This window comes from Triticum dicoccoides, chromosome 3B, assembly GCF_002162155.2.
Source record: "Triticum dicoccoides isolate Atlit2015 ecotype Zavitan chromosome 3B, WEW_v2.0, whole genome shotgun sequence".
Classification (NCBI taxonomy): domain Eukaryota; kingdom Viridiplantae; phylum Streptophyta; class Magnoliopsida; order Poales; family Poaceae; genus Triticum; species Triticum dicoccoides.
Genome location: NC_041385.1, coordinates 106,900,431 through 106,908,820, shown reverse-complemented (window position 1 = coordinate 106,908,820; position 8,390 = coordinate 106,900,431). Strand labels below are relative to the sequence as shown.

Genomic DNA, 8,390 nt, shown 5'->3' with positions numbered 1-8,390 from the left:
TGGTAGACATACTTCGTTCCTACAGAAATAATAAACACATATGCCTATAAAGCTTAAAAGAGTATGAATCAACTCCGGGTACAACAATGCATCAACAGTGATTAAAGTTTTTCCCATAGAAAGTATGATAGTGGCTCGTTCAGAGCCAATTATGTTCGAAACGCACTTGGCGATTTCCATAATAGTTCGAAGACTTTTTTATAGACTCGAAGTACTTAGTTTCCTGTAAAATGGTGTTTTTGGTAACCTTGTCAGCAGGCATGTTTCCTCCATTCGGGCGCCACATGTGTTCTAAAATATGATATCTCACTAACTTAATGAAGTGAGGAGGAAGCTACATTAATAATATATGTACACATTTCATAATATAGCATATGATCATGGATAAATAATAGAACAAATGGATGACATAAATTACATCCAGGCGCTAAATAAAGAATAATTGTGCTCTTAGAGAGCTTACAACCATATTGGATTTATTTGAGTTCATTGTATCAAATCATGCAGTCATGATAATAAATGAGGTAAGCTAAGGAGAATTAGTGGAAAAGAAGGCCTTCACTTCAGCCTGAATTCCAGAAGCATGAGTTCATCCTCGTTAGAAACCAACTGGGAAGCATAATCAATGTCGAGTTGCAGCATAGTAGATCCAACCATGTGCAACCTCAGCAATGACATTGGCAATAGTTGAGACCGCCAAGCCATCGCGGTGAGCACATTGGTGGCCAACGCTATGGACACACAACATGAGGTGTAGGTATCATCAAGGTTCTGCCATGAGAATCTGTGGTGCTCCCCTTGAGAAAAGGCAAGGTACGCCTCATGCCCCCACTGATCCTTGTACGCATCAAGAAACTCCTTAGGTACTCGGCGCTGGTGGGAGAAGTGATCCTTTGAGCCCCAAAGCAAATAATCCTCAAGCCTCTGCTCGCCCCTGGGCCTGCTTTAGCTGCTTTGCTAGAGTAAGGGATTGAGGCGCCTTCTTCTTGCCCTTGTGTCCCTCTTCTAGAGAGGCTTGTGGATCTTGAGGGTGTTACTTCATGATGGGAAGCCCCTTCAAGTGATGGCACAAAAAAGTTCTTCAAAACCTCATCTTGCGCCTCCGCCTTGTAGGATGTCAATTAACTATAAATACTTCATGTAATTGACATGGCGGTAGTTCCGTGGGGACTTGACTGCAATAGGGTGAAGGTGAAAAGAGTTTTCTCACTCTTCTATTTTTTGGTAATTTTAGTACCACATGGCTGAAGAATCATAAAAATATGATACAACATTGAATTGTATTCACCCACCGTCTAAAAAGTCCTCAAACCTTAGACGGGTCTACTCTGCCTCTGCGCACAGCTTCACGGTGTACATGAGCCTCTCAAACCTCTGCTTGAGAGCGGTCCAAAGGGCCAAAGCACTCCGTTCTTCCATATACTCATCTTTCTTAGTAGAGCACAAATGATGATGAAGGAAGTGTAGAGCTTGGGCATTCTATGGTGCAAAGTTGGGGTCCGCGCGGGACAGTTGGATCCCCTAACGGTTCGCTCTCAGAAGGTTTCTACCTTTGAGGATGGTCTCGAAGTTAGATGCCCACGTCAAGTAGTATAGCCCGTTCTAGGCCGACTTAGGGAATTTTTTGTTCGTGATTCAGAGCATATGTAATTTATGCAAATAACATGGGATATTCAGCATGTAATCCTTTGCATAAATGCGAGGATGATGAACTTATTAAAAATGGTGTCCGAGTATTTAAAGCATGCTATTATATGCCTTACTTAATGATTAAAAGTGTTAAACAATTAATCTACATAATAAAGACATGTTACAAGAAATAACATGTTAAGCGCGTCTTAAACGTGAAAACTAGCCCAAAATGTGAATTCATGAGGCATTTTAATCTAAATATGTGTTTTTAGCTCAAACAAACAATTGAGTCAAAGGCCCATCCCCGAGGCATTTTGGGCTTAAAATACCTCGGAAATTCAAATTTTGGGCTAGTTTACACGATTAAGATGCACTTAACATGTGTAGTTCTTGTAACATATCTTTGTCATGTAGATTAAATGCCTCAGGAATTTAGTTTGTGGGCTAGTTTTCATGCTTAAGACGAACTTAACACGTTATTTCTTAACATGTCTTTATTATGTATATTAATTGCTTGACACTTTTAATCATTAAGTAAGGCATATAATAGCATGTTTACATACTGGAACGCCATTTTTAACAAGTTCATCATCGTCATCGCATTTATGCAAACAATTAACTACAATAATCTCATGTTATTTGCATAAATTGCAAAAGGTCGGAATCACGAACAAGGGATTCCCTGAGTTGGCCCAGAACGGGCTAAAGTAAGTACTTGATGTGGGCATCCGATTGCGAGGTCGTCCTCAAAGGCAGAAGCCTTCTAAGGGCGATCGATCAAGAGACCCAACTGGCCACTGTGTACCCCAAGTTTGCACTGGAGAATGCCCAAGTTGTATACTTTCTTCGTCATCATCTATGCTCTACTCTGAAAGATGAGTATATGGCAGAACAAAGTGCTTTGGGCCTTTGAACCGCTCTCGCGTTGTGGTTTGAAAGCCACAAGTACACATGAAGTTGCGCATAGAGGCAAAGTGGATTTTCCTGAGGTTTGTGGACTTTAAGATGTGGCCCGGTGAGTACAATTCGATGATGCACTAGATTTGGACGAATCATCAGTTGTGTGGTACTGAAATTACTGACGGCTAGAAGATTGAGAAAACTGTCTCCACCTTTCACCCCCGTTGCAGTCCAGTCCTCATGAAACTACCGCTGGGGCAATTGTATGAAGTATTCAGAATTGACATCCTCGAGGTGGCCAAGGCGTAGGACGATGTTCTAATTAAAGAAGAACTTTGTCACACAACCACTTGGGGGGTCTTGTCAGGAAGTGAATGCCCTTAAGATCTGCAAGCCCCTCCAGAAGAAGAGGGTCCACAAGGGCAAGAATAAGGTGCCTCAACTCCCTACTCGGGCTAAGCAGCAAAAGCTGGGCAAAGGGGGGGTAGAGGCCTCGGGACTATTTTCATTGTTGTTACAAGAGATCGGGCCTAGTATGACTAGCTAAAAAATGTCATCGAACATCCATAAACGTCACAAAATACGCATGTATGACATTTTCTGTGTGTCACGAGCATCGTCATGGAATCCCCGTCACAGATTACTCGTAGTGACGGCGCGCGCACAAAACGTCACTCAATATGGGACCTTCAGTGATGTTCGACATCACTAGATTTTCGATGGCCCAATACACATTGTATTTCTAAATGGGTCGAGCCCGATAGTTTGTGTGATTTACATTTCATATTCATTTTCTAGGCAATGGCCAATTTGCAGCCCAATACTCTATTTTTATTGGACCTTTGTTTGGCCATATCCATTTTCTGCCAATTATTTTAGTTTTTTATTTATTTTTTCTACTCATTCAACCCATGTTTCGATTGCCCACACATACTACTTTTACTTCATCTGATTTCATAGCACACATCACGATCATAGTTTTATTAAAAATAGAACATGACAATCATAGTTCACATACTACATAAGCCCAAATAACACGAGTTACATAGAAACCTGATGAAATAAGTAGCATCAATGGGCACTAAGGACTAAATTAACAAATGAGTATTGTCTTGCCCCCAAAACATAATTGTATAGCTTTCGCTTCATCAAAGGAAGGGACATTTTATGGTCGTCTCTCCTCCTAATTTCTTGAAGGCAACTGAAGTTGTTGTAACCCTTCTTTGTCCATCGCGACTTCTTCAAGTGACTTGCATATCATCCTTTCAAAAGCTAGCATAGGATTAGAATTTGCAACAAACTTGTAAACAGCTGAAAAGAAGAGGGCATGATGTGATTATAAGGCTAGTAGTGACTTGCTATATCGTGCATGTGCAGCTAACAGACTTGTAGACACATTACAACTATCAGCACATATATAAATCCATGCAGATCCATTACTTGCGAGCAAGAGCAATTTTGGTTTATTTAAAGTGGGAAGACAGATAGGGGAGGTGAGCAATCTCACTAGTACCTATTAGCATCTAGAGAGAATGACAACTGTTTCAGATTATGCTCGATTCTGGCATGAGCACGACTCCACCTGCAAAACAATCATTGATTGGCTGATGAGGGGCCTTATCACACAGGGAACAAACTTGTCGCCTATGTAGCACTTTGGCACACACGCAACAATGCAGAATCGTGTACGGTGTGGATTGTAACAATCAAAAAATTTGGAACGACATGGTTGAGGAGGAAGATGGAGTCAGCTATCGTGCGTTGTTGGATCCCGATGGAGGGAGTGCCGCATTGTTCATCCTGTGTAGAGAGGAATGATGTTAGATCGGGATCCTGTGAATCGGAGGCAAAGTCGAACCAGAGGCGGCGGGAATAGGGCTTACCTGGAGAGACAAAAAAACAAGACGGCGGCTGGATCGTCGATGCCCCATAGTTCTCTGCTGCGGCTGGCACCCGTACCACGAGTGAGATAGGGGAAAAGTGGATCTGGACTGGCGAGGAAGACCCTGTGCCGGTGGAGGTGTTCGTGACAGCCAGATCCGTGTAGCGTCAGGTCCTCCTGAACTGAAGTGTGGAGGCGTTGGTGGCGTCGACTGCCATGGCGATCTGGCCGGGCGGCAATGGCATCCGGGGTGGTCAGATCGGTTGTGAGGTCGAAGGTGGATGAACGCCCTGTCAGCGACCTTCGCAACTTGCAGGAAGGGGGCGAATTTGAGGCGCTGGAGTGAAGGAGGGATAATGTGGAGAGGTGGCCAGGTATGTCGCTCGACGCCGAGGATGACGCCGGTGCTGCCAGATCGAGATTTCAGCACGGTGGCGGTGGCATCTAATCTACTAGTAGTACTATATAGCGAGTTGGCTTTGTATCTAGAGAAGAGACGTGGATCGTGGGAGGAATTTTATTTTTTTTTGAAAAATCGTGGGAGGAGATATTTGTGCTAGGAGAACGTGTCACTCATATTGCTAACCCCACATAGACTTCACGCCCTGCCCCTCTTTTCTTGAAATTTGTTCTGCCGTCTCCATGCTTTTGCTAGATTGCAAAAAATATGTCCTACTTTTTGTGGGCAAAAAAGATAAACCCTTTGTTCAGTCAATTAGTTTCTCACCAAAAATAACTTGTTCTATTTTTTAATTATCTTCTATAGTTTATATGCGGAACATCTTATCTGATGGTTACTTGGTGCAAAACCTAATAATACATACGGAGTATTTATTTTGTGGGAGAATAGTACATATATTTTAGCACAACGTACATTGTACTCTGATTGCCGCAAAAAATATGTACTCCCATTGTCAACTCCCTTGGGGTCGAACTTCTGGTGCCATACTTTTCCCATCGACTCTCCTATTTCCTTTATTTTTTATTTTTAGGATAGAATGAAACCTCAGCTCACAATCGCCTGATTCGGAGTGGGTGGGTAAAAAACACTTATTTTTCAGACAAAACGAAACCTATTTGTAAGTTTTCCCGTTTTCCGTTCAATCTCCAATTTCATTTTTTTATCTTTTGGACTGACCGAAACAACGTGAGCGCACGAACGTCAGGTTGAACTTTTTTTCCAGCAACTACCTATTTATATTAGATAGAACACAATTAAAAAAAGATATAACACAATAAGTTTTTACCTAGCCACTATACATATTTATATTAGATAGAAAAGAATAATTGCATCGCTTCCCTGTAAATGAAATATGGCAGGCCCCACTACCAACACTGACGTATGGGTCTTGCCGCTCAATAAACCATGAAGTAGCTATGGGGGGTGCCACTACTCAACATTACATGGCAAAAAGTCGATCATCACACATTCGTAATGTTCGGTGACTCTAGTAGGTTGGTCATGGAAATTACCAAAACGTCAAACAAATTGGCAACCAGGTGCGCTATATGGTCGAGGCAATTTAGTGACGCCTATCGTCATCGATTTGCAGTAATCAGTGACGCCACCTGCGAAAATGTCACATATTAGTTATTTGCGTGACGTTGTCCACGAATGTCACATGGATTTTCGTCACAGTATCTCAATTTTGTTGTAGGAACACTTCTCCCGCCAGTGCAAGCACCTAAGGGGGGCGTTGATGCGTACAAGGCTCAAAGGGGGTGTGAGACCCACCTCACCTTGGCTCAAGGGGAGCACCATCGGCGCCCATCGCGACACTCATGATGATCCCTACAACTCTTGCTGCACCCATAGTGATGGCTGCCGATGTGCCAATAGCGGCGGCAACCGATGTGCCCATAGCGGCGACTTGGACAGTCTCACATAACTCCAATGCCACCAAGGAGTTTGAGCACATGGTTGGCCCTACTGTGTCGCAATTGGCACTGGACGTTAATGCTACTTCCTAGATAATTTCTAACAAGGATGAGCTCAGTCATATGGAGATTCAGACATAAGTGAATGCCTTCTTTTCAACTATGTCTGCCTAGCTTATCTCGTTTATTATCATGATTTCGTGATTTCATACAATGAATTCAAATAAATCTTATACGTCGTAAGCTCTTGAGAGCACACAAACTTATTCTTTATTGAGTGCTTGGATGACATTTATATAATTTGTTTATTCCATTATATATCCATGATAGATGTTATATTCTGAAATGTGTGCACTTATTATTAATGTAGCTTCTTCCTCGCTTCATTAAATTAATTAGATTTTATATTTTAGAACGTGTGTGGCTGTCAAATGGAGGAAACATGTCTTGCTGATAGTGGTACCACAAATACCATTTTATGGAAAACTAAGTAATTAAGTCTACTAAAAATATTCGGGAAGTATTACGACAACCGCCGGCTGCGACTTGAACATAGTTGGCTCTGGAGAGCCACTATCATACTTTCGATGGGAACAACTCTAATCATTAATGATGCATTAATGTATATGGAGTTTACTCTTTTATGCTTTAATGACATCGACGCTAATGGTTTCCATGTTGAGACGGATGATGACAATGGCAACGAGTTCCTACTCATCATTAATTGGGATGCAAATGGTAAACATTTTTTCTTGAAAGGCTCCCTTCACTCACACAGGTCTATACTACAATAAAATTATAGCACCACCACTGTACACTACCCATAAGACAATTTTTAGAAGCTCTGAACTTTTTTGCCTCTGGCATGATAGGTTAGGCCACCACGAACTTAGGATGGTGATTAATATAATCAATAATTCATGGGGTCATAATGTTAACACACAAAAAATCCTGAATCCTGATGATTTCATATGCTCCACATGCTTACAAGAAAGTTAGTTATTGGACCATCGCCCCTCAAAGTGAAGGACAAATGCCCACGTTATCCAAGGGGACATATGCGGTCCAATTCAGCCCCTCTCGAGGTTATTTGGGTACTACATGGTGCTCATCAATGACTCCTATAAATGGTCCAATGCTTGCCTATTGTCAAGAAGTAACCATGCCTTTGCAAAGTTTATCTCTTAGATCATACAAATGAGGAATAATTTGCCCGGTTATCATATAAAGTCTATTCGAATGGACAATGCTAGAGAAATAATTTCAAAGGCATTCGATGATTACTGCATGGCAATGGGAATCAAAGTCAAGGGTTCACTCAGGGCGTAATAAGGTAGTACAGTACAAAGCCAGACTCATCGCTCGAGGGTTCACTCAATGACTAGGTGTCGATTTTCAGCAGACTTATTCCCCGGTCAAGGATTGAATTACCTTTAGATACTTGATCTTAGTGGCAGTATGGGCTTGAAAATGAAAATAATGGATGTTGTTACCGCTTATCTATATGGTAATTGGGATTGTAACGTATACATGAAAATACCCAAAGGTATCCCTATTCCGAACTATCATAGAGCAAAGAGGGGTCTATACAATGCTTTGTTGGGGAACGTAGTAATTTCAAAAAAAATCCTACGCACACGCAAGATCATGGTGATGGCATAGCAACGAGAGGGGAGAGTGTTGTCCACATACCCTCGTAGACCGTAAGCGGAAGCGTTATGACAACGCGGTTGATGTAGTCATACGTCTTCACGATCCGACCGATCCAAGTACCGAACGTACGGCACCTCCGACTTCAGCACACGTTCAGCTCGATGACGATCCCCGGGCTCCGATCCAGCAAAGCTTCGGGGATGAGTTCCGTCAGCACAACGGCGTGGTGACGATGATGATGTTCTACCGGCGCAGGGCTTCGCCTAAACTCTGTGATGATATGACCGAGGTGGAATATGGTGGAGGGGGGCACCGCACACGGCTAAGGAACGATCCGTAGATCAACTTCTGTGTCTATGGGGTGCCCCCCCCCCGCCCCCGTATATAAAGGAGGGAGGGGGAGGCCGGCCGGCCCTTGTGGGCGCGCCAGGAGGAGGAGTCCTCC

At 42.8% G+C, this 8,390-nt stretch overlaps 1 long non-coding RNA gene across 1 annotated transcript; it reads right to left on the bottom strand.

Moving 5' to 3' along the window:
- Positions 1–3,484: 3,484 nt before the first annotated feature.
- On the bottom strand, positions 3,485–4,932 carry LOC119275041. Its single transcript, XR_005135424.1, has 3 exons — positions 4,416–4,932; positions 4,046–4,332; positions 3,485–3,794 (listed from the first exon to the last, which is right to left on the bottom strand). It is a non-coding gene; the product is annotated as an uncharacterized LOC119275041 (long non-coding RNA).
- Between the last annotated feature and the right edge of the window lie 3,458 nt (positions 4,933–8,390).